Source organism: Stenella coeruleoalba (genome assembly GCF_951394435.1).
Source record: "Stenella coeruleoalba genome assembly, chromosome: 2".
NCBI lineage: Eukaryota > Metazoa > Chordata > Mammalia > Artiodactyla > Delphinidae > Stenella > Stenella coeruleoalba.
Genome location: NC_137147.1, coordinates 9,806,098 through 9,822,847, shown reverse-complemented (window position 1 = coordinate 9,822,847; position 16,750 = coordinate 9,806,098).

Sequence of the window (16,750 nt, the reverse complement as noted above, 5' to 3'; positions counted from 1 at the left end):
GACTGCGGTTAACTGAGGCCAAGGCCCTGGTCTTTCCATCTCTCTGACTCTGGGCTGAGGGCAGAACGGGTGCTCCCAGGGTGCTTGATGAGCTGAGTTAAAATAAATGAAGGAGAATAGAAATGGAACGTTTTTGTTTTTGTTTTATCATCAGATGGTTAAGGTGCCTTGTTGGGGTGAACATGTGAAAACCTTCAGGATGCTAAAAATTTGCATGGGGCATGCAACTCCTTAGATTAAAAAACAAGCAGTTCTTTTGTCTATTTGAGGCCAGTCGGAAGTCATCATCTGAGGACCCTCCCATGTGCCCCCGCCATGGGAAGGCCGAGGGGAGAGGGGTGGCCGGTTGTCTCTCACAGCCTGGACGTAGAGCCTGGTTGTCCTGCTTGTCATGCCTGGCCTCCCCCATCACCCAGAGTGGCTTCCCCATCTGCTTCCTCCTCTGCCCCATGAGAAAAGGGGAATGGTTCATGGGAGGTCAGCAGAGCGGAGGCTGAGCTGTAATGGTGAAATGCCATCCAGGGAAGGGGATTGAGTCATGCCCGCTGTCCCCTCCTTCCACTTTCCCTGAGGCTCGGCCTGGCATGTGCGGGGGCCTCTCTTCTTGGCCCCACCTGCCCACGAGCTGACCCTGCCATTCCCTGCCCCAGCTGCTCACAGCATAATCCCAGCAAAGCTCCCCATTCACTGCTTGGCTACTGGGTACCCTGCACTGTGTGCACAGACTCTCATCTTCCCATCAGCTCTGCAGTAAAGATCTTGTTATATCCGCTCCGCAGGTGAGGCTTGGAGAGCATAAATAGACTGAATCGATGAAGCCTCCTTCTTGAACCTCTTCTCAATTGCGACCACCTTGATACGTGCCGTGCTCTCTTCCCTTACTTTTTATGTATTCATTTCCACCAAGGTGTTACTTACATGCAGTAAAACCATAAATCCTGAATGTACAGCACAATACGTGTTGACAATTGTGTACTTCTGTGTCACCACCACTCGGATCAACATTACGGAACAAATCCCTCAGTCCAGGAAGTTCCTTTCCATTTACCTCCCAATCTCCCCCTGAAGGTACCTTCCGTTTGGGTGTTGGTCTCCATAGATTGGTCTAGCATCTTCTAGAAGGGCATGTAAATGGAAGACTACGTTCTGTACATTTTTTGTGTCTTTTGTTCAGCAGCATGTTTTTGAAATTCATCCAAGTCGTTGTTTCTATCAGCAATTTGCTCGTGTTTCTTGCTGAGTACAATTCCATCGTAGGGATGGACCACAATCAGTGTATCTGTTGAGAGGCGTCAGGGTTGTTTCTGATGTTGCCTGTTAGGAATCAGGCGCCTGTGTGCATCCACGTGCGCGTCTTTGTGTGAACATGTTTTCATTTCTCTTGGGTGGAACGGCTAGTGATAGGATCTTCCACGTGGAACTTTATAAGGAACTGCCCTCTCTCCCCTCCACCTTTCCCTTCCTGATGTCCAAAAGGCTTCCAGGCTTGGAGCAGAGAAGCAGTTCAAATCCCAGACTTGCCTTTAGGAGCTGAGAACCTGGATCCACTTACTGGTTTCATCTACTCTGTGGAATGGGGATGATTATTTCCCCACCACGGGGTTCCAGGGAGGATTGATTACCTGCGATACCAATCATGAAAAGTCTGGTTCAATAAATATGATTTCCCTTTTTTTTTTCATCCTTGGAGCTGTGCTATGGTGATTTTAACAGCAGGCAACTAGAAATGAAATAATTCAGTGACATGACTGGGAACAAAAACACAGTTGCCCCCAGAATTTAGGCATAATCAATGATTTCCATTCTCCTTACACAGGCTTTGGGGCCTCGTATTCAACCATCCACCTTACAGAGTGTTGGGCAAGTAAGGTAAACACAGCTAGGTCAACACTGCCTCCTGGGAAGAGGGTCTGCACAGAGCAAACAGTGAGGACGTGTGTTTTCTAGGCCTTCCTCTGCCCTCGTCCTCCACCTCTGGCCTCCAGGGGGTAAAGGGGAAGCAGGTGGGGGAGGCTGTGTAAGTGACTCAGCTTCAGGCGCTGGAAACTGAGGGGAAGGGACTCAGGGCAGCGTGGCCTCCTCCCGTGGGCCGGAGCTTCAGGCCTATCAGGGAGGCTGGCACCGTTCAAGGGGTCGAAGGCAAACTCTTTGCGCATGCACGCGCGCACACACGCACGCACACAAACACGCGCACACACACGCATGCACACACACACGCGCACACACACGCAGACGTGTTATCCCCATCCCCACATGGGACTTGGGGCTCCCCTTTCTTGTACGCAGAGCTCTGGAAAAATCGTGGTCCTGACACTGCTTGGGTCAGTGTGGACTTTGGCAAGAAGGTGGGATTTGGGGACAGTCAGAGTTGGCTTCAGTTCACTGTGGACAAGTTACTTAACCCCTCATGGCTTCACTGTCCTTATCCGTAAATGGGGATTTTGGTTCCAGGGTCGTAGGGTGACTTTTAGGGTAGAAATCAGTGAATATATGTAAAGGGCTGGTATGTCGTGGACACTCAGTAAATATTGATTCCCCTTCTCTTCCCTCTTGGTCTTTCGGTTTGGTTTGAACATGAGGAAATAAGAGAATAATGCCATTCGCAATACACTGTAGAGGGTAAGAACCTATATATGTAGCAACTAAAGAATATGCAGAGAGGGCTCTGGAAGGAGGCAAACTCCGGATTATCACCCTGGAATGACGCACACTTACCAGCTGGGGTGAATTTTACTTCCTCTTTCTGCGTATTCCTGTGTGTTGATGTTTTCACAACAAGAATGGGTGGCTTCTATGAAAAAAAATACATCGTCGGTTCTTTATAACTTAACAACCAAACAGAAGGATGCTGTATTCACATAGGTGACAGTTTCTTGCAGGGTCTTTGAAAAACGAGATTGCCTCAAGGACATCTCTTTTACCACTATGGCTTTCTTCCAAATGCCCTACCTCTTGGACGTCTGCCTGATGGAGTGGAAAGGCTTCCATGTGGAGTCACATGGTACAGGGCTCAATTCTAGTCAACTGTTTACCAACTGCGGGACCTTATGAAAATTACTTAATCTCTGTGAGCCCAGCAATGAAATAGCGATCGTGTCTACTTTGGATTTTTGGGGGAGCTCTGAATGAGATGCCGGTGTACAGCCCAAGCGTATAGAAGCGCCTTAATGACTGCAGTGGCAATTTTCCTCCCATACAATGTGCAGGTCACAGTCTTCGTGGATATTGCCTCTGGCAGCCTCACAACAGCCCTGTGGAACAGTCACTGCCTGTTATCGTCTCGCTCTGCAGATGAGCAACCGAACCTCAGATAATTTAAACGACTTGCCCAGTTCTGCCCTGGAACACCAGCAGCGTTCCTCCTTCTCTGTTTGTATGTTACAAGGTATATATTATGCACACTATGGCCACGTCATATTTTGGCTTTGACCCTGGTGCCTGGAGAGGTTGTAAGGTCTGTGTTTGTCGTTCACTTATCCTCTTGCAGTTTGCACCACATACGTTTCTTCTAATCAGAGATTGGAGACCGCCTTCGGATTATTGTTATAGCCTCATTAATAAAGAATGACTCTGGGAAATCCAATATTTTTGCATGCAAAGAACATCTTCAGGGCTTCCCTGGTGGCGCAGTGGTTGAGAGTCCTCCTGCCGATGCAGGGGACGCATGTTCGTGCCACGGTCCGGGAAGATCCCACATGCTGCGGAGCGGCTGGGCCCGTGAGCCATGGCCGCTGAGCCTGCGCGTCCGGAGCCTGTGCTCCGCAACGGGAGAGGCCACAGCAGTGAGAGGCCCGCGTACCTCAAAAAAAAAAAAAGCTTCAAAATGCAAAATCGGCACCCATCAAGATCCTTGTTCAGATTTTTTGTCGTAATATCTAATTGTATTGGTCATCTGGTCAACTAGGCAAGTTGGAGCTGTTCTACCAAACTGTGGGCAGCCATGACTCACAACAACATATGTGACAAAGGCTTGAATAAGCCTAATAGGCTGATGCATCTCTATTAGTAAAATGAAAAAGTAGTACCTCCAAAACATGTTTCTTCATTTATTTATAAATTATATACATGTATGACTGCCCTGATGCATTATTTGCCTTAATGAAACAAATACAAACAGACATTTTAAGGAGGAGATAAAAATATTAATAAAATTTTACAATATTTTTTCTGTGCTTTAACAGATCCATTGGGTCTATTTGGGTACCCAGGGATTAGGCAGGGAAAGCAATTTATGGCTGCAGAAATCTGGAGCTGGGGCATCAAAAAGTAGGTAACATCACTGGAAATCCACATGGATATTAACATGAACAATGCAAAATGTGACTTTAATAAGTTCTATTTGCTCAAAAATGCATGGACACAGCTTAAATCCAAAGTATAAGGTCGGTCAAATCATTGGGAATATAGATTTGGGAGCCTAATTTATTTTCCAGAAATGTGAGTTGGCCCACTTAAGCCTGACCACAAGTTATCCTTGCAATTGGTGGATCTGCCATTTCCCAGAGTTTGGGCACAGAGCCTGACCTGCCAGAATGGCTTTGGTACTCGCCCTTTTTGGCCCCTTTCCCTAGAATATTCTCCCCCTGGGTGTCCTCATGGATGGCCCTACAATGTATTGAAGTCATGTCTCAAATGGGCCTCCACAGAGAATGCTTTCCTTGGCCACCCCATCTGAAATATCAGCCCTCCTAATTATGACACAATGTCTTTGAGCTGCTCTGTTTGTCTTCATGGCACTAATCACTACCTGACATTATACTGTATATCTATATTTACATTATGTATTTTATTTGTTAATTGTAATATATATATTTGCTAATTTGTTTATGTCTGTCTCTCTCACTGGGCTATAAGTCTTTTATAAACATGACACATTGGTTTGCCCATTGCTGTATCCCCTAGAACAATAACTAGTACATTGTAAGAGTTCAAAAAATATTTATTGCATGATTGTACTAGTGGAATTAAACTCTTAAATGCCAATGTAATCAGGCATAATTTGTTTTCAGTACCATACCCTGCACTTAAAACGCAGTTTAATAATCTTGGTACAATCTGAGGTCTGAATTCTAAAGGCAGTTGCAAAAACTTAGAGCACCATTCCCGCTAGAGTGTAGCGTCCATAAAGGCAAAGACCAGGTCTGGCTTGTTCTGTCCTGAGTCCCCAGCCAAGATCACTAACACTAGCTGTTGCAATAACTTCCAAATCGCAGGGTCTTAGCACAGGAATGTTAGGGACCCTTCTCCATACATAGTTACACCTTCTGGAAACATGGCCTCCACGGGGCAGGGAAAGAGAAAGCAGACACACTAGCTCCTAACTCCATTGGCCTGGAAGCCACACAGTTCACTCTGCTCACTGCCCATTGGCCACAGGACCCTCACCTTACTGCAAGGGCAGCTGGGAAATGAAGAGGAGCCTGTAGATACTTGTGACTGTTAACATCTTGGCCACATCCAGCCTCTGGTCCAGTGCCTGGCATATCTATCAGAGCCACTGGAGAAATAATTGATGAATGTGTTTATAACCTTTAACTTTCATGCATAAACTCTTCTGAAACTGTGACTTGTCTTCTACCCAACACTTTGGTAATTCTTGAGGGTTTGCCATTCTCCTGAGCTCAGGGCAGTTCTGAAATAGGTCTCCAGCTGTGATTTTCTAAGTCATGCCTGTAGATGTAGTGTGAGTTCCTGCATGCCTGAACTCATGAACGAATCAACAAAAAGTGCTCTTGGTACTTTCCCCTGCAACTTTAAGTTCAGTATATTAAACCGTCACACCAGGACAGAACTATACGTCTGGGAGCCATTAGGATGCTAACGGGTTGGATCTCTCAGAGCCCTGGAGCTATAAAGCCTTTAATCTGAGGAAGTCGCTGAGTAAATACCTTTATTCCACAGCCTACAATTTTCTGTTTTGCTCCAACTTCTTTCCTTTGCTGCTTAAATTTGGTTTTAGTAAAGTCCCTAGCCGGAAACCAGCTGATTACCTTGATTTTGTCTACCACGCTGCAATCAGTCTGAGCAGCAAATTTCAGTGTATCGTTCCAGATGAATCTTCCCACGGAGGCTAGGAGCACCACCTTGATCTTATGATTTATTTGAAATTATTATTATTTCTCCCTTTTAAAGTGTACTGATGGGCCTTAGCATATTAGCTGTGCACGCATGATCATTTGAAATCTCCGTGTCCCTTTAGTTTTTTGGGTTAGTACCATCCTGTGATGGGCTGTGAGTCATTACGGTAAGTTTAATATCCTTGGTGTGTGGGTACACACATTCGCACACACACACGCACAGGAGTTTAGTGCCTGGCATTCTAAGCACCTTGGAAATTACGTCTACTCTGCATTTGTAACTAGGGGAGAAGGCTGGCTGCTCAACATGGGCCGCAAGGAAGCGTGTAATGGAAGAAAAGGAGCAGCGACATATTGTCCTCCCAGATGCGCTATGTCTGGTCTTGATGTCAAGAAGTTTAGCAAGTGGTAAGAGCCAATTCCGGAATTCCCCTGCTTCCCAGGTCTAGCCAATGGCTGACTTTACATCCTTTCATGCTGGCAACTGGAGGAACACATGCATCACAGACCTGAACTGAGCAGCATTTATAAGGCTGGGCCACTTTATGGGCAAAGGACCTGAAGAGACATTTTTCCAAGGAAGACATACTGATGGCCAACAGGTGCATGAAAAGATGCTCAACATGGCTAATCATCAGGGAACGCTAATCAACACCACAATGAGATGTCGCTTCACACCTGTTAAATGGCTATTGTCAAAAAGATAAGACATAGGGCTTCCCTGGTGGCGCAGTGGTTGAGAGTCCGCCTGCCAATGCAGGGGACGCAGGTTCGAGCCCCGGTCCGGGAAGATCCCGCATGCCGCGGAGCGGCTGGGCCCGTGAGCCATGGCCGCTGAGCCTGCGCGTCCGGAGCCTGTGCTCCGCAACGGGAGAGGCCACAACAGTCAGAGGCCCGCGTACCGCAAAAAAAAAAAAAAAAAAAAAAAAATATAAGACATAAATGTTGGTGACGGTGTGGAGAAAAGGGAACGCTCATGCACTGTTGGTAGAAATGTAAATTGGTGTGGCCGCTATGAAAAACAGTATGGAGGTTCCCCCAAAAACTAAAAATAGAGCTACCATATGATCCAGCAATTCCACTGTTGAGTGCATTTCCAAGGAAATGAAATCAGTATCTCAAAAAGACATCTGTGCTCCCATGTCCATTGCAGCAGTATGCACAATAGGCAAGATATGGAAACAACCTAAGTGAGTGTGGACAGGTAAACGATAAAGAAAATGGAATCTATGTGAATGTATAGATAGACCTGTAACCAACTTACATGAGAGAGAAATTTTGTCATTAAGTCACTGCAGTTATGGGGGTTGTTTCTTGCTGAAGCATAACCTAATCTGTTCTGACTAACACAATATAACGTTGATAATTTTCTGAAGCCACCTCATGCTACAGCTTGGTTCTTCTTTGTTTTTTTGTATTTTTTTTTTTGCGGTACGCAGGCCTCTCACTGCTGTAGCCTCTCCCGTTGCGGAGCACAGACCCTGGACGCGCAGGCCCAGCCGCTCCACGGCATGTGGGATCTTCCCGGACCAGGGCACGAACCCGTGTCTCCTGCAACGGCAGGCAGACTCTCAACCACTGCGCCACCAGGGAAGCCCACAGCTTGGTTCTTCTTGTCACTATAGAATTCCTGTTATTAAAAGTGTCATTTTAATTAAAATAATAAACCTCTTATTTACCTGGAAGTGGTCAGGGTTATTACTTTGGATTTCAGCAAACCAAAAATAGGAATAATGATTTCTTATGTTTGATGTAAGATTAGACGGTAAGCCTTATTAATCCATTCCTGGGCGTATGATTTCAACTTTTACGGTTTAAGATAAAACCTCTCAAAATTATTGTACCTGCAGGTGAGTTGGTTCCATTTTCCTGTGTGATGGTTTCTTAGGTAATTACTTCTTTTTCTATAGAATCTCAGGCGCATCACACTTGGGGTTAGATGGCCTCTATAAAAGTTGTATAGGATCTATTTTAACAACTCCCCAAGTGAGGCTGATTGCAAAGTGTCTGGACCATAAACAAATATTTGGGAACAGCTAATGTAGGTGATATGTCTGGAAAAGTGAAGTGAGGGCCGGCTGAAATGTCAAATGATTGATTCCTGATTTATGCTCCAACCTGTCGACCTTCCATCTCCCTCCGTGACAACTCTTCTTCCTTTCTGCCTTCCCTATTTCTGTGAACAAGGCCACTGACATTCATCAGCTCACCCCTACACAGTTCTTATGTGTACGTCATAGTACGTTAATCATTGGCCCAGGCTGACTCTTGAGAAACACTCTAAGTTACATAGCTGCTATTTCTCCATCCGTTTTCTCAACTTTTTTACAAGTACCAAGTCAGAGCCTTGCAAACCGACATCCACATCTGGACATCTGCTTGTGAACACTGGACACTGCTTTCTAGCAGTGACGACCCTTGACTGAATCTACCTGAAGGTATTAGCCTCCCAGTTGCAGTCTGAGCTGTGGCGGTTTAAGTAACTCAGTTCGTAGATGTGCACAGAAAACACATCATGGCTGGAACTGAGCTGCACTGGTTGATAAATAACCAAGACAGACTTCTGAAGGTCGACCAGCAAAATCTATGTCTCCAACACAAGTTAGGCTTGAAGAGCACTGCAGTGCTTAGATTCCAGCAGCCAGGGGCCTTACTCAATGACTCTGGGTAACAACTGTCATGAAGTAACTGCAAACAGTGTTTGACTCCAAGTCCTGCCCTGAGGAATGGCTGGAATTCCAAAGATCCCTACTCAGTGGCTGACCTTCTATCTTTCCCTTGGCAGTGAGCTAGGTGATTGGCACATTCCTCCTGGAAGCTATGAATCCCCTACTGAGAATCAATGCCTCTCTTCTTTAACTTACGGTGATGCCTCTTTGGCATGCTGTCATGCCCCAGTCTAATGCTACCTCTTTCGTGTTTCCTCATCTAGAAGAGATCACACCAGTCTCTGAAATCTTAGTAGTTTCATTCTGAGTTGTTTTATGAGTAACTGAGTTCAGGGACTAGATGAGGTACCAAACCCTTAGCAGATTACCAACATTAGCCCCACCTCTTCCAGGGACCTCGGGTCTCTGTTCTGTGTGTTTACACCCTGGGTCCCTGGATGCCAACCCCTTCCCCATGGGATGAGATCGGTTCCCTATTTAGCTGAGCAGACTCACTCTCCCTACAAGGGGACTCCGTTTCCTGAGGGAATGATGGCCAGGAGAGACCAGAGTGAAATGACTCGAAACTTTTCCAGTATGTCTTGTGTGTTCCGGTGTTGCGTTCTACACGTTGAGCTCCCAACTCCACCTCCCATTACCCCACGGAGAGAACAGAGATTCCCTTTGTCTCATATCACAAACCACATTATCATTACATAAGGGAAAGGATGACTGCAGGAACCTGCTTGTTCACCTTTGTGCATCCCAGGGTACCTGCCGCAGAGTTTGGCAGGAAGATGTCATGTTTGTTAGCCGAGGGGCATGATCAAGTGGAGAGGGAAACATTGATGGTGCGGGGGTGAGAGGAGAGAATTGCTGGAGCGTGGTCCGTGGGTTGATGAAGGAGATGGGTCTTGTACACAAGTAGAGGTGTTGGCCTTGGCTGGGAGCACGGACGCTTCATCCACAGTTATACTACGGGGAAGGAAGAGTTTAAGGACATATCGGTAAGAAAGCAGAAGAATGTTGAGCTGGAACCTTGTAGAAGTTCTCTTTTGATTGTTTCAATTTTCTCAATGCAGCAAGAAATAAAGTCATCAGCCTAGGACCACAATGGGGAGATTGTTTTAGAAATCTTAGGAGAGAGGTGAAAGTATGAAATAGTCACAGGAAATTGGGAAGAATGGATTAGAGATACATAGTGTAATTTCTGAGTGGTGAGGGGTCCCTTGTGTTTATAGAGCATAAAGTGGAGGAACGGCCAGTCACTATGGCCATGTGTGTTTTTTTCCATCTCCTTCAGCTGTACAGCTGCACACAAGGAGTAGATGAAGGGCAGGATGTTATCAGGGTTTGATTTTGCTAGAATGACAAAGAGAGAAAGGAGCATGTTAGTTGAGGGATTATAATGAAGATCACACAGTCATTGGTAAATACGAGATGAAGGGCGTGGCCATGGGAGTGTGTGTCTTAGACAGAAGGGAGGGAAGCGTCACTGTAGGGGAGGAGAAGGTCCAGGACTGGAAAGTTCAGATTATGCAGATATTGAAATTTTCAAGAATTTAAAAAGGAGTGTTGGAGTGACAATGAACCAGTAGCTAAAACATCTGCAAGAAAGATAAACAGATAAGATAAATGTTATGTCATGAAGGAAACTAACAAGGGACTAAAGTGGACAGTAAGGGTGTGTATGGGAATCCACTTTCGGTCAGGTGTTCAGGGAATCATTTATGAAGCAGTGAAATCGAGTCAATACCTATGGGCTAAAGACTGAAGGTGAAATAAGCAAAGGACAGAGTAGCAAGTGTAAAGGCCCTGAGGCAGGACAGAGGTTATTCCAGGACTTACAGGAGAACTCGTGTGGCTGGGACATAACTGCAAGTGGGAATATGGTGGGAGATACTTGTTGGCGAGACGAAAGGCAGAGAACAGCAGTACATATTGTGAACCCCATACTCCAATACGGATTTCTTTAAACTCACCAAAAAAAAGCCTAACAAGCCCTGGGCCTACTTTTTCATGGTAGGCGGTTCAGGGCGCAGCAACGTGTCTTTTGCCTTGGAGAGGGTATCCTGACATGGGCCAGACCGCTGAGTGCCCAGAGGCTCCTGTGTGGTGGCAGTCCTCTGACTGCCTGTAGTAGACACATGTATTACTAAGGCAGCTAAAATACTCACTATTTCCTGCTCATTGGTTGCAGTCAGCATGGTGTCATCAATGTTATAAATCAGGGTGATTATGTTTACGATACTCCAGAGTCATTCTCCGACATCCATTTGACTTCTGCACAGGCCAAACTGGGCAGGAACTGGGTCCGGAGTCAGAAAACAAGCATCCCAGTTGAGCTGTGGCACTAGTTCCATGGGTAACCTTAGCAGGGTGCGTCCCCAGACTGGACTTCAGTGTAGAATTGGGTGAATCTTTGGTGGTTACTCCCACGTTGCCTACATGGAAGAGCATCCCCTGCTGGAGGGATGAGGGAAACAGAAGGAAATACTGCAGGAATTTTGCAGGCTGGGCAGGGACCAAGGTATCTGGATAAGACAAGGAAAGGGCCTGAGACACAGCCTGCACCTACCCTTGGTCACCCATTTCATTTGAATGGTGACAAAAGCTTTCCAATAGAGATCAACTCAGGAAGTCTTCTGAGGCAGAATTGAGTTCAAGTCTCAGCTCCAAACACTAACAAACTCGGAGATCTTGTTGAGTTTTGAAACCTCCCTGGACCTCATTTTTCTCCTTGGGAAAATGAGATGACAATAATACTTACCTCTTAGGGTTGTGTGAGGATTAGCCAGGAGATCATGCAGGTAAAACATCTAGCGGGGCGCAAATTGTCAACTCCTTTGCGGTACGCGGGCCTCTCACTGTTGTGGCCTCTCCCGTTGCGGAGCACAGGCTTCGGACACGCAGGCTCAGTGGCCATGGCTCACGGGCCCAGCCTCCCGGACCGGGGCACGAACCCGTGTCGCCTGCATGGGCAGGCGGACTCTCAACCACTGCGCCACAAGGGAAGCCCAAATTGTCAACTATTAACGCATGGTAACTATGGTGGTTGTGGTCTCCCTGCCTCCCACTTAACCTTCCTTTCCATCCATCCCCCACCCTGCGGTCAGAGATCTTTCGAAAACGAGTACTGCTCATTTACCATTACCACTGTCACCCCACCACTTCATATCTCCAATGATTTCATTTAGTCAAAAGAATCAAGTCCAAAATTCTCAGCGTCAGCAGCCTTGTTGGCAGGACTTCTGGTTCTGACCGTGATGGAAGAGCTGGCATTACATTTACCCTTTTCCCCATGACAAAAGCACGATAAACATTTGTGTAGGAAAAGAAGCAACTAATCACTGCAGGACTACGATCTTTATAACCCTAAGAGATGGGAAGCAAACGACACGAGCCCACACTCACTCCAGTTTTCTCCCCAAAACTATTTTCCAAATTATTATGCAGGAAACAGCCCAAGGAGTGATGGTTTCACTCCATGGACAATACAGAAATTTGGATTAAGGGTTGCCAGGGTGGCTGGGACTTTTGGTTCACAGTTAGTATTGTCCAAATTCAAGGAAAAATGCAGAAACTTTGCCCTTGAATAGGTCCATTCCACCTCATCCTCACACACGCCACGCTGTTATAGTCATTGTAATATAGTCATTATATGTCATCCATTATAGTCTACCTACACTAATCCCCACAAGAAAATGCTAGAATTTTAGCTTTAAATAGGCATAGCTATTTTGAAGAAATTCAGAGGAAAAAATAAGTTCTTTTGTTACCCATTTATTTACAAATTTAGAAGATTTGTTCCTGAAGATAGTTTCCCTCGGGTATCATCCTGAAGAACTTCCTGTCGTTTCTGGTGGCAATGAGCTCTTTTAGTTTTTCTTTATCTGCACATTTCATCATTTTGCCTTTATTCTTGAAAGATGTTTTCTCTCTATCTACAATTCTGGGTCACCGATCCTTTTCTTTTAAAGGTTGTCTTAAAATCCTTTCCACTGTCTTCTTGCCTCCCTGGTTCTGATGAGATGTCTGTGAAAATTCATATTGTTATGATGTATCATTTTGTTTCTGGCCACTTTCAAGCTTTTCTCTCTAACTTTGGTCTTCAGCAGTTGGACTGTTATGTGCCTAGGCATGATTTATTTAAGTTTAATTCTTACTCATCCCATTTGAGTTTCATTGAGATTCTTGACTCTGTACATTCATGACGTCCACCAAATTTTGGAAATTTGGGCTACTGTATATTTTCTGTTCTCTTGTCTCTCTTTCTCATGCTTCTGGTACTCTAATTTTTGATATCTTAAATCTTTTGATATTGTAACAAAGGTTCTTAAGACTCTGATCATTTTAAAAATCTGTTTTCTTTCTCTTCATCAGATTGGATAATTTTTACTGATGTACTTATTTTCAAGTTATATATAGATTATTCTTCTGTCATTTCCATTCTGCTATTAAGGTCATTTGGTGAATTTTAGTTTTAGATAGTGCATTTTTCAGTACAAGAATTTTCACTTTGTTACTTCTTACTCCCTCTCTCTTTCCTGAAATTTCCCATTTTTGATTCCAATTGTCATTTTCCTCAGTGAGCATCATTATACCAGCTGCTTTAAAGTCATTGGCTCTTTGTGTTTTGAGTAATTTTGGATTGTATCCCAGACATCATGAATGTTATGGTGTGAAGACATTGGATTTTGTTATATTTCTCTGAGAAGTGTTGCGGTTTTGTTTTAGTAGGCAGTTAACTTTGTTAGACCTATGATACCACAGGTGAATCTCACATATATAATATTGAGTGAAAGAAGCTTGACACAAAGTGTTATGTATTGTGTTATTCCATTTATGTAAAGTTCAAAGCTGGTCTAAGTAGTCTGTGCTTAGAAGTCAGGATGCTTGTTAGCTTTGAGGGAGAATTAATGATTTGAATGGAGCACAATGGGGTGGGGTGGGAGTGTCTGGAGTTCTGGTCATATTCCATTTCTTTTTAAACAGCTTTATTGAGGTAAAATGGACATATAGTAGCTGTACCTCTTGAAAGTATACAATTTGATAAGTTTTGACATATGTATACACTCATGAAATCATAACCACAATCAATAAATATGAACATAACCCCCCCCCCCCCCCCGCAATGGTCCTGGTGTAACTCCACCTCCATCCCTGTCTTCTACATGCCCAGGTAGTAACTGACTTGCTCTCCGTCACTACAGATTAATTTGCATCTGCTAGGATTTTTATAAATGGAATTGGACATGACGTACTCTTTTTTGCCTGATTTCTTTCATTCAGCATCTGTGTATCTTCTTTGGTGAAATGCCTGTTCAAATTCTTTTGCCCATATTTTTAATTGAGATTTTTGTTTTGTTTTGTTTTCTCATTTTTTGGTGTTGAGAGTTCTTATATGTTCAGGAGAAAAGTCCTTTATAGATATGTGATTTATAAATATTTTCCCCAAATGGCATCTTGTCTTTCATTCTGTTAACAGTATTGTTCAAGGAGAGAAGTTCTTAATTTTGATGAACTTCCATTGAATTCATTTATTCTCTTATGGACTGTGCTTTTGGGGTCGTATCAAAAAAATTTTTACCTAATCCAAGGGTACAAAGTTCTTCTATGTTTTCTCTTGGAAGTTAGTGGTTTAAAGTTTTAGATTTAATTCTATAATACATTTGAGTTAATTTTTTATAAAGTGTAGATATAGATCAAAGGTTTATTTTTTTCAAATTGTTTCAGCACCATTACTTGAAAAAAAAATCCTTTTGACCATTGACTTGCCATTTGTAATTTTGTCAAAAATCAATTGAGCTTATATTTGTGGGTCTATTTCTATACTTTCTATTCTGCTCCTTTGATCTATTTGTTTATATTTGTGTTCTGTGCTCACACCGCATTGTAGTTGTACAATGTCTTGAAATCAGGTAATAGAAGCTTTCCAACTTTGTTCTTTTTTTTCCAAAGTTGTTTTATCTATCCAAGTTCCTATGCTTTTCCATACGAATTTTAGAATAAGCTTTTCAATTTATTCATTAAAGCATGGTAGCACTTTTTTTTGCAATTGCATTGATTCTATAAATCAATGTGGTGGAATTGACATCGTAACAATGATGAGTCTTCTGATATGATATATGCAGTCCCTTCTGTGACAGAAAGAAATAGAATGACATGAAAAGACGTGAATCACAGTGTGGGTTTCCTGAGTGGCCTCAAGCATATCACGTCCCCACTCTGAGCCTGTTTCCTTTTCTATAACTGAGGGAGAATGATGCTCTGGGTGATCAAGGCAGATAATGATAGAACAGCTGGCAGCATTTCAAGGATAATAAAGCACTTTTTACATACTGAGCATTATTGTCATACACCTTGTGGGTTTGTCAAAATGAATGTCCAGTATAGAGGACATATTTGGGTATATTTTATCCTCGTCTTCCTCATCATTACCATCACAGCAACTATCACTATCACGCAGTGCTAAGCCTTCCAGGAGGGTTTCCATGTACTAATGAAGTCAGCCATTAGTCTCATTTTGTGATCACCCTAATTTGATGTTCATTCAATGACATTCACAGCATCTCCTCTCTCATTTGAAATGTTCACTGTAGTTCCAGTCTAGTTCATAAGTCCTTCAATTTCCTTTTACATGCTGTCTATTTTTCTGACTGGTTCTATGGACTCTGGTTTCTATTTTCTTCCACCTTCCCTGGTCATGTCTCTTTTACTAACCTGATGTTTCATTTTTAGCTGCCACGTGGTCTGGCCCCAATGCTAGTTTTCTCTTCACTACCCTGGGTTTTGTGCCATCTAGTGGTTACAGGGACCAGGGGTTCTTCGAACAAAGGGTCTGGCCACTACCTGTGACCAAGCCCTGGCCGGGTCCTAGCACCTGTCTCAGCATGGATTCTCTATCCTTGTACACCTCAGCCGGCACCAGCTGCAGCTGTGAAAGCAACTTGCTCCAGGCGCTGACTTCGGAAGATCTGGTAAAACATTCTCGGTTCTCTCTCCATCACCATCTGGGCTTAGGACTCAGATCCCACATGTGCCAAGACTCATCCCTATTTATTCTACTTACATCGAGTGGAATACTGTTATATTAGGATTTAAATTGACCATTTTCTAGGTGCTTTCTATTTTTTTTCTATTCAATAGTCCTTTTTCTCTCCTTCCTTGCCCTATTTACAATGAAAATTTTTATTATATCACTTTTCCCTGCTCCATTGGAAGATAAACCCTTTCATTATTCTCTTAGTGCTTATCCTACAAAGTGAGCATGCATTCTTTGATTTATCAAGGTACAATGCTAACTAGCACTCTGACCCTCCTCCTGGATAAGATGAGGACTTTAGAACACCTTAATTTCACATACTTCTCTCCTAACACACAAGCTGTTGTTGTTGTCCATTTTACATTCCATATAACTATTAGGCAATTATGTTATGACTGTTGTATAGCATCAACTTTAGGTATACCTGCATGTTCTTCCTTTAGACTTTCCCTTAGTGAGGTCTGCTATTGGCAAATTCTCTCAGCTTTTTCTCATCTGAAAGCATTTGATTTCACCTTCATCCTAGAAGGATATTTTTAGGTTGTAGAATTCTAACTTTCTTCACTGGCAGTTATTTTCATTTCCTACTTTATCTGTTTCCATTGCCTTCTGATCTTGCTTAGTTGTCCTTGAAACATCAGAAGTCACTCTCCTGCTCTTTTGAAGATAATGCATCCTCACCGCCTGGGCTGCTTGAAAAAGTATCTGTCTTTGATTTTTTGCAGTTAAAGATGATGCTGTGCCTCTGTTTTAATTTCTTTTCTTTTTAAAAGCATTAATTTGCCATTGGATTTATTAGGTATCTTGAATTTTGAGAGTGATGTCTTTCATCAGTTCTGGAAAATTCTTAGCCATTATTAAGACTTACTTCTGCCCATTCTCTCTTTTCTGCCTTTTTGGAGATTTCAGTTATGTGTGTCTTAGAATTTCTCATGATACTATTCATGTCCACTGAACCCTCTTAGTATCTTTCATCCTTT